General features: G+C 35.0%; 1 protein-coding gene across 1 annotated transcript in view; it reads right to left on the bottom strand.

Moving 5' to 3' along the window:
• LOC129747245 (dopamine receptor 2) overlaps positions 1-13,470 on the bottom strand; it is a 361,371-nt gene extending 347,901 nt beyond the window's left edge. The window contains exon 1 of the mRNA XM_055741356.1: positions 12,003-13,470. The gene's annotated coding sequence lies outside the window, so the exon portion shown is untranslated. The remainder of the gene's footprint in view (positions 1-12,002) is intronic.
• Between the last annotated feature and the right edge of the window lie 5,981 nt (positions 13,471-19,451).

Here is a 19,451-nt window from a genome sequence, read left to right as displayed (position 1 = left end):
AATGACAAAAATGACAAAAATGACAAAAATGACAAAATGACAAAAATGCCAAAAATGACAAAAATGACAAAAATGACAAAAATGACAAAAATTACAAAAATGACAAAAATGACAAAAATGACAAAAATGACAAAAATGACAATGACAAAAATGACAAAAATGACAAAAATGACAAAAATGACAAAAATGACAAAAATGACAAAAATGACAAAATTGACAAAATTGACAAAATTGACAAAATTGACAAAAATGACAAAAATGACAAAAATGACAAAAATGACAAAAACGACAAAAACGACAAAATGACAAAAATGACAAAAATGACAAAAATGACAAAAATGACAAAAATGACAAAAATGACAAAAATGACAAAAATGACAAAAATGACAAAAATGACAAAAATGACAAAAATGACAAAAATGACAAAAATGACAAAAATGACAAAAATGACAAAAATGACAAAAATGACAAAAATGACAAAAATGACAAAATTGACAAAAATGACAAATATAACAAAAATGACCAAAATGACAAAAATATCAAAAATTACAAAAATTATAAAAATTATAAAAATGACAAAAATGACAAAAATGACAACTAAGAGCACTAAAGCTAGTTAAAAAATGTCTTTGCCAAGGTGGTTTAATCTTCCGAAATCCGGAAAAATATTATTTCTGAGTACCTATATTTCTAAAACTTAATAAGAAAAATCTGTTCCGGGACCATCAGCGGAATGCCGTTTCGCCGTGGCTGGACGGATGTCAATGAATCTTAACCAACGTCACCACCTATCATGTCCCGGAATGGAAAGAGCTTGCGGTCGTGAAAAAATCTAATATGAAGTCCTTGTCATGCCACGGCATATTTAAATGAGGTCGCTTGGTGCGGTTGCTGCAGTCGTTTATTACCTTCCGATCTAAGTACCATCATATTGACGGTCGCCATATACACGAAGCAGGAGGAGGAAGATAGTCGTCATCGAAAACGTCGTACCACTTCTTGGAGGATGTGTCTTGTTCGCAATGATGATTAATCGACTACATTAGCTGTGGTGGGTACTTATAGCGTAGACCCCCTAGCTCTGGATTGTCGTCGTCGTCGTCATCGCTGAAGTAGCGGAAAATAAAAACGTACGCTAATGTCTGTTCAAATTTGTGCTGAAATCGTTTTTTTTCTTATTATAGGTACCTTCTCCAGACGAATGAAAAACGATTTGCTCGAAATTGAACGTCAATTACTATGATTTTCTCTCTCTTGGTTTGTGGATTTTCCACAAATCACGGGGAGTGAAAACCGTCTTCGACCAGTGGAAAGAAGTTGGGGCTGGAAAATCAAGGTCGTCACTTTCGAATCATTTTGACAAGGAGCCGAGAAAAAAAAACAAATCGTGGGATGAACCTGCTCCTCTGTTTTACGACAGCCTTCGGTCAGTTGTAATCTGTCGATTATGCTTCTTCGTCGTTTTGTGTTCTACGGTTGTTGTTGTTTTTTTCCTTGTTCTCTACTGGAGAGCTGACGAGATGTTTGTTGTGAACAAAAGTCGTGTCAATTCGATGCAAATTACTTTTTACGGTCGCTCATTAAATTGACAGCTTTGCAGATCGGGTCGAAAATTATTTTTCTTCGAAGCCCGTCTGGAAATTCGGAATTTCAATTTTGTTTAATAGCATATTTAATCGTAAAAGGAACGATGTGGAAAATGATTGAAATTTTTGCTTTCAATAGATTCGTTGAGTGTTAGATTACCTTCTTAAACGAGCTCAAAACAAAGATTCAATTATTTGCTCGGCACTTGTTTGAATGAAAAGTTAAACAGTCTCTCGTCAACCACAAAAGAATGCTTCTGAAAGAAATTTGAATGATTATTTTTTCAAGTACAGAGGAACCGAGAAGAGTTAATCCTATTTGCGTAAGCTTTCTTCTTTCGATTTAAGTACGAACCGAAACCAACCCATCTTTAAATGATATACACAAAAGTTTCCACAAATCTTTCCGAGCATAATGAGTACCGGGAGAAATTCAGCCAAAGTGCACAACAGAAAACCACGACGCCAACAAACTTCAAACAATTTCCAACAAACGACTTCGACAGGTTCGTTCCGGTTGGTCGGACGGGTGTGTCGAAATATTTCCCATTTCTACCAACGTCATCATCCTTTAAACACCGAAAACGATTCAACGGAAACGGTAGATTTTTTCGGCCCCGGGAATTAATCTGTTGGTTTAATTCCCGGCACCGGAAAACATTCCACGGCGCACCAAATGTGTAAGTTGGGGCTGCAGGAAAGCTGTGAAAAGTCCACCGCAAAAACCACAAGGATTTGTGTCACTTCGAAAGCTTACGGACGCGATGTTTCGTTTTTCTCCCAATAATGGCCCAAAATGGAGCAAGGGATGCCGATATGGATTTATCAGAGTTATTTGAAAAATATGATTAGAAAATTTAACCTTGAATTTTTTTTTTGTATTTTAAGCTTTTAAATAAACTAAAAGTTTAAATTGAAATACGTTTATTTTGTCAAAAATTTCTTAAAGACTAATTTCAGCTTGGTTGAAAATCTCGATTCTAATTGTAACTTCATAAGAGGCGACAACTTATCCTTTAAGATGTTCAATTCAAAAGAATTGAATTGGAAGACTGAAGTCCTAAATTCAATTTGAGCAGGCGGAAATCTGAATTATAAATCTTAAGTTTGATGCTTGAAAGCTGAAGCCCCAGGTCTGATGTTGAAAGTGAATATTAATCTAAGATTTGAAATTTTTGATCTGAAGCATAAAATAAAGTGTAAAACAAGGTTGCCGAAAAAAATCTACGTTTTTGAGAAAAAAATAATCTGACTTTCCGTGATGGAGGGTAAGCCATGACTTTTTTGGCGACGGACGCGTTTTTGTTTTCCTCCATCCAAAAATATAATTCATTTATCGTTTAAATAGGAAATTTGAAGTGAAATTGTGAAAATCTTTGTTTAAATGCTCGCCAGAAGTTTTCTACACGATTTTTGATTAATTTTTATATATTCAAGCCTCTTTGGGGAGCGTGAAATAGCGGTGTAGATTCAGTTCGATTTAAGTTAGCGCCCTGAGAAAAGAGTACTATGGGAAGTAAATCCCAAAATTGATATGTGGAGTGATATTTGAAGAATCAAGCTGGAGCTATTTTTGCACAACGGTTATTGATTTGAAATTTATGTGTAGAAAAATTAAGCACGGCGACCTTATCATTGGCTGACGATGCGGTTGTTGGATGAAGTGAAAGGAGGTTTTTGATAAGTTAATTGTGGAGTGAAAAATTAAAATACAGCTTGGTAGAATTCTTAAAAAAGAGCAAAGCCTGAGTGTCTAAATTATTGCTCCTCCGCTCCCCCGGCTTGTGTGTTATTCGGAAAATGATTCAGTGACATAGATTGCGTTAAGTGTTGCATCTTGGGAAAAATGAAGTGGCTTTCACACGTGAAAAATGTTTGACACATTGATAAACACATTCATTTAATGATATTTTTGGTGGGACAGTATCAATGCTTCTTTTTTAATGATACAATGACACTGGTCTGCAGCACTGAATCCAAACATGTTCGCGAACCGGGAAGCTCCGATGCAGAACTACTAGAAGAAGGCGAACATCGTCACAGCAAGCGTTGCCTTGCAGCATTTGGTGAGGAACTTCCAATTTAACTTTTCCATATTCGCTCTTGACTGGTTTTATTTCAATTTCAACGTTGTGTTATGCTTCCTTTACACGACACAATTTAACGGTAAAAATTCAGGAAAAAAAATAGAATTATTAATCTTTTATAATTTCATATGATGATATGAAGATTCAACGCATTATAATCATAATACAAAATCCATTTCACATAATCTGAATCTATCATTATTCAGCTTTAACTATTATTTTCATCACTATGGGTAAACAGGTCTGCCTAATTGTTCAATTTACAGAAAATTCAATTAGTCAAATACTTTTGTATCTGACTGAATTTATGAAATAAACCTTTTGAGCTGTTAAAGGGCTCGAAAGGTCCTGTGTCTACTAATGTTTTATTTTATTCTTCTTTATTTTCAAGAGCGAGTAAAGGCGCTTTATCCTTGGTCAACGACCAGAAATGAGGGAACACAGAAATCTATTTAATACAGATGAGTTGAATAAAAATGATTAAAATTACTAATTTCCAATCCTCACTGATTATTTGTAATGTTTTATGATTTCTGTGTTCAAAATAACTCATTTGCAACCGCTGAAGGATGGGTCATATTCCATAGGTTCCATTATCAACAAGGAGCACTTTTTTAGCTTATTTGCTTCCAACGTAATGCCCCTCGGAGCGTATGGAACTGGTGGTCCACGCTTCTTCTTTCTCCTTGTTCCTGATGTCTCTGCGTTCTCTGCTCCACAGTAGGCCCGACCATTTCATGTTTTTAATTATTTTAATGTTTTCATGTTAACATAATTAAAAGCATGATGAAAGACAAAAAGAATAATAACAAATTTGTTTTATTCTTCGGGACTCAGACATAAGTTCTGGCTGTGGCAGTACGATTAGTGATAAGTGAAAAAATAATCTGACTTTCCGTGAGTTTCCACAAAAATTCTGTTAAGGTTTTCTGTCAGGCTATTTCCATTAATTTCATTGAATATTCACGATAAATTGGGACTGTTAAACATTAAAGTTGGGTAAAATCAAGGTATCAATCAAGCAACCAATCTTATCATACTTTTTTAATCCCAATCACTATTCACTAATCACTAATTGTACATCCACAGCCAGAACTTATGTCCGATCCCGGAGAATAATAAAAGATTATTATCATTCTTTTTGTCTTTGTTCATGTTTTCTATTATGTTAACATAAAAACGTTGAAATAATAGAAAACATAAAATGGCCGGGCCCACTGTGGAGCAGAGAACGCAGAGACATCTGGAACAATGGAACAGAAGAAACGTGGACCACCAGTACCGTACGTTTCAAATGGGCAGTATCGTTGGAAGCATGCTAAGAAAAATGCTCCGTGATAAACAAACCATGGGTGATGTGAAGTAGCTTCGCCAATCACTAGGACAATTCTTCAGCGGCTGGAAATGATTTGTTTGGTACACCTAAATCACACAATCTAAGAATAGATTCATTTTAAAAAATTTGATAAACATAAGGATTTTTAAAATCTTAGCTTTATTTTTTATCTGTTTTGGATTTCAGAGTACAATCATTTCAGGTCATTGACCAAGGATAAAGCGCCTTTACTCGCTCTTGAAAATAAAAAAGAGAAACGGAAAATATTAGTAGAACATAAACTCTTCAAGGTCTGTTTAGAGCTTGAAAGGTTTTTTTTTTTTTTTGAAAAAAAATATCCTAATCGTAGAATAGAATTTTACTTATTGAATAACCCCGAAAGCTTTCCACAAGCAATAATTTTTCAGTTCTTAATCAAATTACATTTAATTCAAATTTTTTACATAAAACATTGTAATCTACAATGTATGGCTTCCCTCATGCATTTAATATATGATTCGATTTTTATTAAATTTATTTAAATAGCAATGTTTTTTTGCAATTCGTTAACGAATTTCGAAAAAGGTGAATGCGCCAAATTTAAACATATGGAGTTATGAGATGGGTAAAGAGATCCTTTCGGAGACCTACATTTTGATGCTACAAAGTTATCTAAGGGATATTTTGTTTTAGAGAAAAAAGAAAAACAAAATAATATTTTTGCTGAGAGCTAATGGAGCTGTCAAACTTTGAGAAGCTGACGTTGGTGCATTGATCGTATTCAAAACTCGATACCGAATTAAATGATATGATTTGATAAAAAATAGTTTGCAAGATTGAACTTATTAAAAACGTAAACAAAACGGATTTTTTAAATCCCTTTTATGAAAAAAACACCTCATTGCACGAGTAAAAAATATGAAGGATACTTATCGTTGCGCAGCTTGTCTCTATTAAGCGTTGGCTGTTCGAAGTACGTAAGGTCTTGAAAACGAAATGTTTGTCTCGAACACATGCATTACACTTATCAAGGTACTCCGGCTGCCTTGATAAATGGAACTGCTTAAAATACAGTTAATTTGACCATTCCCTTTAATAAGCTCTAAACTCCAAGTAACGTTTAAAATAGAATTCTATACGTGAAATCATCATAGCAAACCAGAAAACAGATATCGTTGGCAAGCGAGTACAATCGGGGGAAATCACTTTGGGTAGGGAAAAAACGAAAAAAACACTTCCAATTTCACCATAAAATCAATTTCGAGTTTCTATTCTTAGTACTATGTCCTTCCTGTTTGAACTCCTGCACTTCCCCATACTTTTTTCAACCAATTTTCTTTTTGGCCAACTATTGGCGGACTTTTAGAAAGAAACAGCGACGGATCTGGGAGTAATTCACTAGCCACACGATGGCTCACATCGACTAAAACCAACAGTTTTTCCACGCTTGGGGAATAATTCGTAGCACTGAATGAAGATATTGCACAGACCACAATCATTCTTCCCCGGGTTAATATTGATATCACTTATCAACTCAAATAAACAATTTCACGAATAAACCGTTAATTTTTATTTATTTTTCCGGGACGCGAAAACAATCATGAACGATGTCATCCGGTCATCGCCTACTCCTCTCTTATCATTCTTTTTTAATCCAAAGTAAAAAAAAATCTTAACTTTATTTTAGCTAAACAATAGAATTTTAGATTTTATCAAGTGATTAATCACCACACCCAAAGTTCAGCCTCTGTGCCAATGGCGTGTAGTCAATTACATAGCATCGTTGGTACAAGAAGATAACGCGATCGGTGCTGATTCGATTTGCTCCCACCGGCATTAATCTCCCAAGTTAACCGAATTGCGTATGTCTGAAAGAAACAAAATAAAAACGCTTTCACGTCCCTCCCTATCGCATCACAAGACGAAGAAGGATGGAAATAAATACCGGCCAACACCAGGCAGCCAGCGAACCGAGCACTGTGCGTGTGAATGTAGCAAAAGCAACAACAAAAACATCCTTCTAATTCAATCCCTTCAATATACCGGCAAACAACCACGGCCGAGCTGTGCGTGTGTATGCAGTGAAAGCAACAACAAAAAAAACATTCCTTTAATTCAATTCGCCGGCAAACAACCACGGCTAAGCTGTGCGTGTGTATGTAGCAAAAGCAACAAGAATATATTCCTTCAATTCACCGGCAAACAAGCACCGGCCAAGCTGCCCGGCTTTAGCAGCTGTGTATATGTAGCGTGTGTATGTAATAGCAGGCAGTAAGCAAAGCACAGTTCTCATTCAATGGGTTTCCCGTTTCCTCCACTCCCGTTCCCTTTCCCGTTTCCATCGCAAGACAAATGAATACCTTGAAAGGAGGCCAAACGCCGGGAAGCCACTGTCGTGCGTTTCTTTTGTGATTGATCGGTGGCAGAATGCCTATGACAAATATCCCTCTTCCTGCATGAAGCTCAAATAGTACACTGGTTAAAATGTCGGTCTGGCAAGACCATTTAGTTAGTGATTTGAGTTCGATTCTCCCTACGGGCGCTGTGGTTTATATTTTTATTTTCTTGTTTCTGGGATGAATTATCCAATAGGAACGAAATCCCATAAAATGTTTTTTCTTGTATTGCTTGAATGTAGTGGTCATGCATCATTTTAGTTGGGAGCCGAGTCCTTATGCCAGTTACGGTTTTTCAAACATATCATCTTCGGCACAGTGCACATTTCAGCGCATTATCGGCACAGAGATGTGCTAAATAGGCATTGGATTTTTGCAACCTCTTCTATGGGTGCATGATTTTTTTTTAAACATTTTTGTAATTTATGTTTGTTACTTAAATTTATCGGTCTTTTTGGTGAAAAGTTATGTCCTTTTAAGTAGAAACATCTCAAGGTTATGAAATTTTTATAGATGCATAGAACGTTAGATGAAATGAAAGATGTTGAAAATGAGCAGTTAGAATTTATTGAGAAATCCATTCAAAATTCAAAAAATTTGTGAAATCTGTGAATAATTTAAAATTTTGTGTTGTGTGATGCAAATATGGTCATAGTTTTATGAAATTAGAGAATTTTTGTGATTTCGTAAACCTTGATCTGAAGTGAAGTTGAAGTCTTAAATCTGCAGTCTTGAAACTGAAGTCAGGAGTCTGAAATCTGAATTTTTAAGTCTGAGGTCTGAAGTCTAAAGTCTGAAGGCTGGACGCTCAAGTCTGAAGTTTATGGTCCTATATCCGAAGTCTGAAGTTTGAAGTATAAAGTATGAAAGTATGAAGTCTGGATTCAAAATCTTAAGTTTGCTTAATACAAAACCCAGATTTCTTATTCAAAACCTTAGACTCCACACTTCAGACTTCACACTTCTGACTATCATGCTTCTTAACTCTGACTTCAGACTTCATACATTAAACTTTAGACTCTACTATTTATGCTTCAAACTTCAGACTTCAGATTTAATAATCCAGACTACAGGCAAAAAGCTTCAGTCTTCAGAGTTTGTATTCCATAATTCAGACTTTAAATTTTAAATTTCAGACTCTAGGCAAAAGACAACAGTGTAAAATCTGAAAACTTTAGCTTGAAGTCGTCTTAAGTCCGCAGCCAGAAGTCAACATAAAGTTGAAGATTGAAGTCTGATGTCTAAAGTCTGAAATCTGAAGTCTGAAATCAGAAGTCTGATGTCTTAAGTCTGAAGTCTGAAGTCTGAAGTCTGAAGTCTGGAGTCAGAAGTCTGAAGTCTGAAGTCTAAAGTCTGAGTACTGAAGTTTGAAGTATTAAGTATGGACTTTAGATTCCACACTTCAGACTTCTGTCTATCATACTTCTTGATTTAAACTTCAGACTTCAGACATAAGTTTGAAGTCTAAAGTCTGAAGTATGAAATTTGAACACTGAAGTCTGAAATAATAAATTTAAGATTGAAGTCTGAAGTCTGAAGTCTAAAGTATTAAGTATTAAGTTTGAAGTCGGAAGTCTGAAGTCTACAACTTGAAGTCCTAAGTCTAAAATCTGAAAACTGAAGTCTGAAGTATTTAGTTTGAAGTTAGAAGTCTGTAGTCTGAAGTATGAAGTCTGAAGTTCCAAATATGAACACTGAATTTTGAAGAACTACGTTTGAAGTTTGAAGTATGAAGTCTGACTTCAGTTTTCAGATTTCATACTTCAGTCTTCAGACTTCATACTTCAGTGTTCAGACTTCAGACTTCAATCTCCAACTTTAGACTTCAGGTTTTAGACATAAAACGACAAACTTCAGACTTTAGGATGAAGGCATCAAATTTTCAGGTTTCAGAATTCAGACTTCAAACTATCGACTTCAGATTGTGGATTATAGATTTTACACTGTAATCTTTTGTCTGGGGTCTGAAGCATTAAATTTACACTCTGAACTATGGAATACAAAGTCTGAAGACTGATGTCTGCAGCCTGAAGTCTGGATTCTCAAAAGTTTAAAGTATGAAATGTGAAGTCTGAAGTTTAGTGTACGAAGTCTGAAGTTTGAATCAAGAAGCATGATTGACAGATGTCTTAAGTCAGAAATTTTAAGAAATTTTTAAGAAATAAGAAGAAAACTTTGAGCGCTCAGTCCTAAGTTCTGCGTAATAAAGCTAGAGTTTTCAGTTTAGAAATTTCAGCACTTAGTTCTAGTTTAACAGTTTTAAATGTTGAAATCTGAGATCTAAGTTTAATTGCTGATAAAAGTGTTTTGGTTTATGAGTTCTTATTTGTAAATTCTGAAGTATAAATGTTAAATTCGAAGTTCTAAACTTCAAATACCGAAATTTTGTAGCTTAGCCCAAGTTTGGAGTACTGAGTTCTTTATACTGAACTAAAATTCTTAGTTTTCAGTTCTGATTTAGAATTTTCAGTTCTTTATTCTACAATCTGTGTTCTGAGATTTCAATTTCGAGTTATGAGATATTTTTCACCTTTGGAAATTCATCTATTTTTCTTTTGCCATAAACGTATCATAGTAAGAATTCTTATATTGTGCCATTGTGTGTAGCTTATCACTACTTGTCAGTTATTTCATTTTTGCTTACCGATTGTTCAATTAACATCGGTTGCATCGTGTCGAAAAGTATAAATTTCTTTTAAACTTAAGGATCCGTGATATCATGTGAACTATTTATCAACTAAAATTACTATCACCACTTATGGTTGTCTATCACTGCAATAACAATTGAGTATTCAAATCTGATTTCTAAATTCTTCAAAAAAATCTAAACCTTATGTTTGAAATTTGATTTCTGAAACTAGAAAATTTGAAGTGTGAAGTAGAAAGTCGTCAATTTGATGTCTGATGTCTGAATTTTGATGTCAGGAGGAGAAGTAGGCGTTGACTTGATGGCATTGTATGTGTTTTTTAGGGTCCGTGGCAAATTTTTAAAATTGATTGTTTTTGTTATAATTTTTGTGAGTTGTACGAAAACATATTCAACGAGTGTCCGGGATTCCATAGAAACAATCATCGCCGGGACTGTTTCAAACCTGCTTGTGAGCGGGCTTGTGGTTGTGTTTTGAACAGGGTGTGCCAAAATTTGCGGTGTACAGGAGGTTTCAATCATTTCTTTGCGCAATTGGTTCATAGCATCCGGAGGTGAAGTTATTCATTCTACTCCGAAAATGTGCAAAATTTTTAAAATGTTCCATATAAATTTCATAAAATCGATTGAATGCAACTTCTGATGGAGCTAAAAAATTCTGCGAAAAAGCAGATTTCATCGCTTTAAAATTCAGCAGTTGTTGAAACAAATATGTGCTGTGGCTGTACTTTTTTCATATCTGGTGATAAATGTGTGTTGATCGAATTGCGAACATTGAATTGCATAAATTTTCAAATTGGTCTTTGGATTGCGATTTTTGGAAAATGAACAAGCGTTTCATGCAAGTGTGATGATACATTCTAAAGAATGAAAATTCCAAATTCCGCACAAAAAAAAGCAGAAGCCGTAGGAGTCTTGGCATGCTACGATCGAAATAGTCTGTTCCAATCCCATTTGTGGTTTGCTAAGAAACTGTTAAAGCCTTGTGATGATTCAATGTTAAATATTTATTTGTTTAATTTTTCTTATTTTGAAATTTGGATCGACGACGAAGGTCATCACCTTTAGAAAATTGTTGGTTACTTTGACGTATCCCGATTATTTTTTTCACCAGTCCTCGATTTTTGGAAAAAAAAAAAATTTGGACCCTGCTGATAGCTTCAAATCGTTGCCAGCGACAATATTTTCCAGTTCTCTTATTGGTAAATAAAACTCAATTCCGATCTGATTTTAAGCCATCTGTATGCACAGCTGGTTGCAGAGTGAACTGGACGACGATTTCCTCATTTGAAGCCCACGCGGGAGCAAAATCATTTCATGGCGGACTTTCTATCATTTCCGATTTAAACTGACATCAGACGTCGTTTTATACGAACTTTTCACTATTCCGTTGGAATTGCGATTCACAACGCCATTGTAAACGATTTAAGATTTTATTTCTGATACGATTTCATGTTTTCTGGGTTTACGTTCGAAAGAAAAACAAAAATTATCAAAAAATGTACGGAAAATTGCCAACCATAACAACTTAAAAGTGTGTTTTCTCGGAACTAGCTTTAATGCATTCATATCCCTGTGGCTCCAGGGGACTCATATGGTTTTAATACGACCTGTCTCTGAATTAGATTTTAGGATTCTTAACGACAAATCCAAGATTTCAGGTTATTTTCTTTAACAATAATTTAAGTTTTTTGCCCAAACTTTTTTTTAAATCATTTCAGAATTTCGTTTTTTAAATTATTTTAAAGAAGGTAAAATTTACGATCCTTTAAACATGTTTTTTTCTTTCAAAGCTTTGTAATCCCTAGTGTCTTTTCCAGTTCATGAAACAAATGATCAAAAGTAACGAAAATCACAGAAACGTATACAAAATATTTACTCGTTTTCTCCATCTTCAAGTCCGTTCATATTAAAAACAGGCAACAACCTTCAAAGAGGCAGATTTTCAACAGTTCGTTCGTTCGTACTTACTTTTGCTATTGGGTTGTAGTGTTCTATCCGCTCGTTGCTGACCCTCGGGCGATGTCCAAATTCCACCCTCCCACAGAAGATTTTAAAACGACTCAACACAGGGACAGGAAAGTTTTCATGTTTCAACTTTTTATCCTTTAAGTTTTTTTTTCTTTCTCTCTTTTTTGTACCATTCAGCCACAAGTTATGCCACTATAATAATGCCACAATTTGACCAACTCGACTGCTAGATGCTGGTCACTTTTCTTCCGTCCTGTCGAGCGTAACCTGCTTTTCGTAGAGAAATTTGGTCGAATCGAAAACTTTCGCTATTCCACTTGGGACCAGGTACGCTTCCTTTTCTGATGTGATAGGAATGTGGGTTGTGGGTGTGTAGTTGGGAGAAAGGTGAAAACAGAGCTAGTTGATTGCTATTGATGACACAACAAAGTATTACAGAGAGCACCAAAGGGCACCGTCAATATAGTTCGTAATCGAACGGAAAAGCTTCCATTTTCCTCGTAAACTGGTCCAATCACGACACCATTGTATATGATATTACTTCCTGCTACTAAATCTCATCAGTGCAAATTCGATTATCGCAATCGAACATCAGCACATGGCTGCAGTCCAAAGTGGAAGACCTATGATTTCCAATCATGCACAAACAATTGAGAGCCTTCAGCCGACTGATTCACAGCTTTTGCTCTGTCAAATGCACAATTACAAGCAATTACAAACTATTAGCAACGCTCATCGGCTGTGCTGAGCAATTGAATCACCACTAATTCTAGGACCGAGTACAAATCTAATACTGTTCAAACACAAGCACACATTCTCTTCTGCGGAACATCTAGGCAAACTAGAAGTAATAACTAACAATCTGCCCCAGCAATCCTAAGAAAGGGCTCGAGCACGATGCACCTGATGAATGCAACTGTTACGGATCCACTGTCACTGCAACTGCTGCTACTGCTTCTGCTTCTGTTGGTCCGTGGTCACTGCACTGAACTGAGATGGTTTAATATTCTCCACTCATCTAACCAACCATCCAAAGGCCCAACTCTAAGGACACTAACGCAGCACAGCATCCAGCAGACATCAGTCAGTAATAGGCTTCTCCCGACGCAGACGACGACGACGCTCAGTGCTTCAACGATCAACCGAAACTGAAACGTTGGTCGATTCCCATCGCCATCGTCAGCCAGTGGCAGTAGGCTCTGGGCCGAACTAAGGCCTACTAGATACAGAAGGCTCACGCGCGCTAAAAACTAACATCAGGCATCAGCGTCTACTACGACGACGACAACAACAACAACAGCAAAACAGCGAGGACATCGATTCGCCGCCGAGCCAACACTAGCTAAAGGTACGCACTCAAAATTCTTTTCAACTGTTCTCCACCAAGCTGCCACGTGGTGTTCGTCAACGGCTTCTAAATACTGACCGTGAGGCAAGGACCAAACGGCAAAACACGTCCTACCGGTAGCAGCGTAGCAGCAACAGTGAGTTGCCAACAGGATCCCGAAGGTCCTCCAACCGAAACTGTTTGTTATTGAAGTACACTGTGAACGGAACCCACCCGACGGACGGAACGAATCCTGCCCGGCCTTAGCAAAAAGGACGAGCCTCCTGACCCCGAAACTCCTGCCCGACAGAACGAACGTTCAGCAACAATTGGCCGACTGTTTGGCGCTTCTTTTGGGGAAACTCGAAACGCATGCGCTACAAAAAGTGGGAAAAATTATTTCCCCCTATATGAACGGACGAAAAGGGGGATATTTTCAAATTCAAATATGCCTAGACATGGCTGCTGGAAAGTTGTGGAGAAGTCACAGAAATCAGCTTTTTATGAATTAATCTAGCAGTAGGACGTATTGAACAGTGTAGAAAAATTTTCATTGTTGAAAATTTGTCATATTAAAAAGGAGACTCTTACCTATCGAACGCACTTCTAACAAAACAAAAAGAATCTGGGGCGAGAAACATTTTTATTCTTAGGAACATCAAATTTCCAATTTCAATGTAAAGATGTATAAAAATTTCTTCGAAAATAAATATTAACTCCAAAAAAATTTCGAAGAAAAAGATTTTGAATCACAAATTCAGGCGAACAAGTATAAATTCTAATGAAAATTTTAAAAATTAAAAATTAAAAATTTTAAGAACAAGATGTAAAACTTACTCATTTCTATCTAAAACAGAATGTAGTTTTGAGTTGAGAGAGGAAATTTATTGAAATCATTCGACATTATAGTAGAAAATGAAAAATTTAAAGTCTCGTCTATAATGAGGCAAATCTTTAGATATGCCGATTTTTTTCTTGAAATCTTTCTAGAAAGAAACCGTGATTGTTACCATGCAATGCCATCAATATCAGTATCTAAACTATCAAACTCGTGAGTTTTTAGAACTCGCTATTGAATTGATAGCAAATTCTAGTATTGGCCACCAGTAGCATGGTAACACCAGAGTTCTTTCACTTTTGTTAGACTGAAATGATTCAACTTGTTGATGAATATTTTTTTGTAAATCCGTCTGATATTGAGCCTAAGAATTTTTCTTAAAAAATATAAGTAAAAGAGTTCTTGGCAAAATGGAAGCAATTGGAAAAAAAAACAAGTCAGTCATTGGTTAGAAGACATCACTTACATATTGATTCATTCAATAGAGTTAGAGCTGAAAAAACATGTTTCATTAGACACGCTTTAACATTTCAACATTGGAAAAATCATAGCGAGCTTCCTAATCGTTATTAGAATTTGATGTCATCGGCAAAGTTGATAATGTTATTCTATCTTTTCAATTGAAAAAGTTTGTGTGAAAATAATCATGGAAAAAATAACACGTTTTAATGTCTTATACTGTATAATAAAAGTGCATTACTTAATGAACATCTTTGCTGAAGACACCTTTTATCTTAATTTTATATTTTCTGTATTATAATTTTGTGTCGATAAATTCCCGTTTTGAACCATTCTTGTATTCTTGTAAACCACAAAAGTGTTTTGAAATATTTGTGAATTGAGATCCAAGAGACAGAGGGATAAATTTAGAATTTTTGTAATTTTTTTGGTCACTTTCCTGAAAAATGAATATTTGTTCAATGTTTTTGGTTTTTCAGCTATTTTCAGAACCACCCTATTAAAAAATGATTGCACCACCCTAGTGATAAAAAAGTTTGAGATGCTTCAAAACATTCACATGATTCACATGTCGTTCTAGCAATTTGTGATGTATTTTATAAGGCAACTCAGAAACATTCAATTGGTTTTCCAAAAAAAAAAAACTAAGTCCAAAAATCAACATTTGATCAAACTTTTTTTAGACATTTTTTGCATTTTTAAGTCATTCGGCATTAAAATTAAAATTTCGTTTTCCCCGATTTCAAATTTTTTTTTTTTTTATTTTATTGATTGAGCTGAAATTTAGCACAAGTCAAAGCGATCGAAAGATTCCTTTAATTCAACCACGGTATAAGAAAAGTTCAGATACCGGTATTTCGATAGCAACTTACTAATTTCTTCAGTCAGTGTTTTCGATTCTCAAAAAACGCTCTCGAAAACGCTCACTGAAGGAGATGGTAAGTTGCTATCAAAATACCGGTGTCTGACTTTTCTTCATTTGATCGAAAAACTTTCTATGGAGGAAATGAAGGTGTTAATATGACATTTAATGTAAAAATACTAAATAAAATATTTATCAATTATTTCAAGAAATACCCTTACTTTTTCATAAAACCTCTTTTTTATATTTGCACACTTTTTGAAGTCATGTATTGATCTATTATTTTTACCACAGAAGCAAACCCTTTGCAAAATCATGATATTCTACACAAACTCACCTGGAAAAAGCAATTAGAATCTGGTTGGAACCTTTTCATGAGAAGGCATCTTGAAGAATTTGATCTCTTAAATCCGGTTTTAACATAAACTTCTTTGTACATCTGAAAACATCTGTCACATTGCGTAATAATCGGTTGCACAGACTGCGATCTATTGAACTGCTCACTATTAGTTATTTACATGGTATCTACTAGTCAGGCATCACTTTTTGCCTGCCGAAAATGGATTTATTGCATTATTTAAGGGGTCTGCATTCAGTTATTGCCAATAACTATAGACTTTTTACCATATTTAAGATCAAGGGTTCCACTCTGATGCTTGGTTTGAACTTCATGTGAATCCTAGAGTGGCTCCTTATACTTCTTAAACATTTGTTCCAAAAAAAAATCAGAAAAAAATCAACAGTTTATGAGTTTTCAAGTCGACAATAAAGAATTTTCGAGGCGTAAAATGCGCAAAAGGCGCAATTTTGTGCAAAATTATTTTTACCATGTCTTTTTGCATCGTAAATATCTCAAACACACGTTAACTTAAAAATCCGGCAAACATAGACAAGATAGTCCTTTTCAAAACCAACACAACGCTGCTCAAATTTTGCATATCCGATCTCTAGTAATGTAGCTATCATCGAAAGGAAGTGTCCGGATATTTAATGATCATAGCTTTAGATGTATGATTTGATTTTTAAAAGCTGCAGAAAGACTCACACTTCCACAAAATTCCATTTTTGTGTTAAATCAACAATCGATAGCAGTATCTGTTGAGATCCAGCAGAATTTGTAGTAACCAGCTAAATAGTGAAACGAGTCTTATATCGGAAAGAAAACGACAAATGATTAGATTAGTGTATCTCGACAATTTTCTGCAGAAAAGTGTAAATTCAAATTGTTTGTGAATAACGTCGTGTACAAAAAAAATTGAACATCAAACAGATACATTTATTGTTGCAAATGTTTCCCCTTCATAAATTGAGAGTATTTTGAAGATTCTCGCAGTTTTGTTGTGTTTTTCCATAATCATGTGACTTATTGGTCAACTAATTTCTCGTAATTTAGCCATTTGAAGATTTGTCTGATCCCACAATCTTTTTGCAACATCTCTTTTCCAATAAAAATTATGATTTTTGAGCCAAAGGGGTGTAAGTGCATAAATGCGTATTTCGAGAACATTTATGTATATTTTCCTATCATTTGTATTTTTATTTCAAACGTAGAATTCGCCAAGTATAGTTTAAAATGTGAAGAATCGTTTGGCTATATTAACTCGAAATCGATCATTTTTACACTAATACCGTCAAACGGGGCATCACGCAACAGCGGGGTTGGATGCAACATGTATATAACACCACACTGAATCAATTTTTAATTTAATGTATTGTAATAAAGTTATCGTTTAATGATAACAAAATGATGATGACATAATTTCTCGCATCGTAAGCTAGTTTTTTTTAAACATTTTATTTTTATATAAAATTTGAAAAATTGAGCAATAAATGCACAAATTTTAACATTTTTCGATGACTTAAAAAACTTTACCCAGTATGACGGATTGGCTTGATAATATTACCTACAAACTTTTTACTGGTTTCCTCATGCTATATCAACACTGTTGGTGTAAAAATATAATTCGATCAATCACTCATTTTTTAAAATAAATATTTTTATAATTCAGTTAAGTGTCTGGGGTAAAATACCACAAAATGCATATCAAAGAAACACCTTGTAAATCTCGTTTCCATGTGCTGGAATATGAATGTTTTGCATCACGCGTTTGTAAACATTGAAATTTCATTCATCCAAACATTTATTTTTATGATTTCAGTTTGTAGAATTTTTCGTAGTATTATTTAACCCCTAAATGTATGCAGCATCCTTAGTTTCAGAAAAAATGTGAAAATTAGTTTTTACAAACTAATAAATTACTGCAATTGGTGTTTTAAAGTGTAATGGTCTTTAATGCAATGCATATATATTGAAAACTATAAATTTTCATAAGCGTTCGTAAGATTTTTTATTAAAAACAAAGTTAGTTGAAAGTTACCCCATTTTCTAAGGAGGGTTAAAATCGCATGTTTTTAGAAAATTAAAAATAACTAAAGAAACCTATAATTTTTCTAACTACGCCAATTTGATGTCCCATCATCTTTAAAACTTTCGATGCATAAGGGTTAGGATTAACTGTGAACATAAGAAGAAGAAGCCATTTTTTAGAAGTCATTGAAGTTGAAAATTATTGCATGTTGCCCCAGTTGACGGTACCCCTTTGGCTCCGAGGGGCCGAAAAGATGCCGTTTTCTTGTGAGTGTCGACTCGGCTGGTCATGTATAGCTGTCTTTTGATCTGTTTTCCGAATAATTTAATTTAACTCGTATTTTTAGATATAAGGTTTGTTTGCGGATAAAAATCCGTTTGTCTAGTGATTTTGGGATTAATTTTCCACAGCATCGAACTTTCAGCACAGCCATCTTCACTTTTCACTTATTTCGTTTTGATCAAAATCAGTTGTTGTGTATGTATGTATGTTGATGGTGTAGTTTTTTATGTGTATTTTTTATTATCTGGGAGATCGCTAATTTTTCCGAGTAATTGGAAAATGTTGGCGTATGAAGAGTGGATGATTTCAGTGTCTTTTAATGTTTACTGTGTTTTTAGTTGTTTTAATGTGGCAACTTTCCAATATCTTAAATTTTCCTGGTTGTTTCCCCTATCGATAATCCTGGCTCCTTCGATGTCGAAAAGGTGGTGCGTGGTGATCTCGTGATCCAGAAGTTGTTTTATTTTTGGATACTCGCGTCATTTTTTCCATATTCAGATGCAAATAAATCCATAATCCAATCAAAAGCGGAAATAGGTAAACGAGAACACAGAATTGAGCAACAATCCACCTAGAGGATCCTTTGGTTGTTATTTTTTCTTCAGCAGACGTCAACGGGTATCAAAACCCATTCATCTGGTTGTTGCCATCTTCCATCTCTTGGATCCCTTTGAATCAATCCATTCAACTAATCCTGCCCCGACAAACAAACTCCGCAGCTGTTTATTTAGGACAGCTTATGTGCGAAGCTATTAATTAAATTCTTTCACCTTTTTTTTTGGTTCAAATGACGTCCATGATTATGAGGGTCGATATGGTGCTGTTAAAGTTCTAGTGATTAGCTAAGTTTTGTTTTATATCGTTCTCAACAAAGAATCAACTGAGGTCAGCCTTTAAATTTTTATAGGATTTTTTATCGTTCAAATGAGGAAGCTGTGGCATGTGTTTCCGCTGTTTGAATTAGAAAGAATATAAAAATTTCACACGTGACCGTATCCATGACTCATCATGAGACGATTTTAATAGTTCTAACGTGTAAAAAGCGACTACTAAAGTTCTCGTCGTTAACATTTCAAGCTAAACAACTTTTAGTGCCTGGCCTCGCTTAACCTCAGCGTGGTCAAGCTACAAATCCCCAGCTTTAAAGAAAGGGGACATGGCGTCATTCTTAATTGCTCATCAATATCGGTAATGGCGCTGTGCTTGTTTCAATTGTGACCAAAAGCTAGTCGATATTTGACAGCAAAGTGATGTCGTACAACTTCTTTTTTTGTTCGATTTTGGTGCTCTTATCGGGTAGCTGATAATATCA

The sequence above is a fragment of the Uranotaenia lowii genome, chromosome 1 (genome assembly GCF_029784155.1).
Source record: "Uranotaenia lowii strain MFRU-FL chromosome 1, ASM2978415v1, whole genome shotgun sequence".
In the NCBI taxonomy this organism is placed as follows: domain Eukaryota; kingdom Metazoa; phylum Arthropoda; class Insecta; order Diptera; family Culicidae; genus Uranotaenia; species Uranotaenia lowii.
Note: the sequence above shows the minus strand (reverse complement) of the source record. Positions and strands in the feature narration are given on the sequence as shown.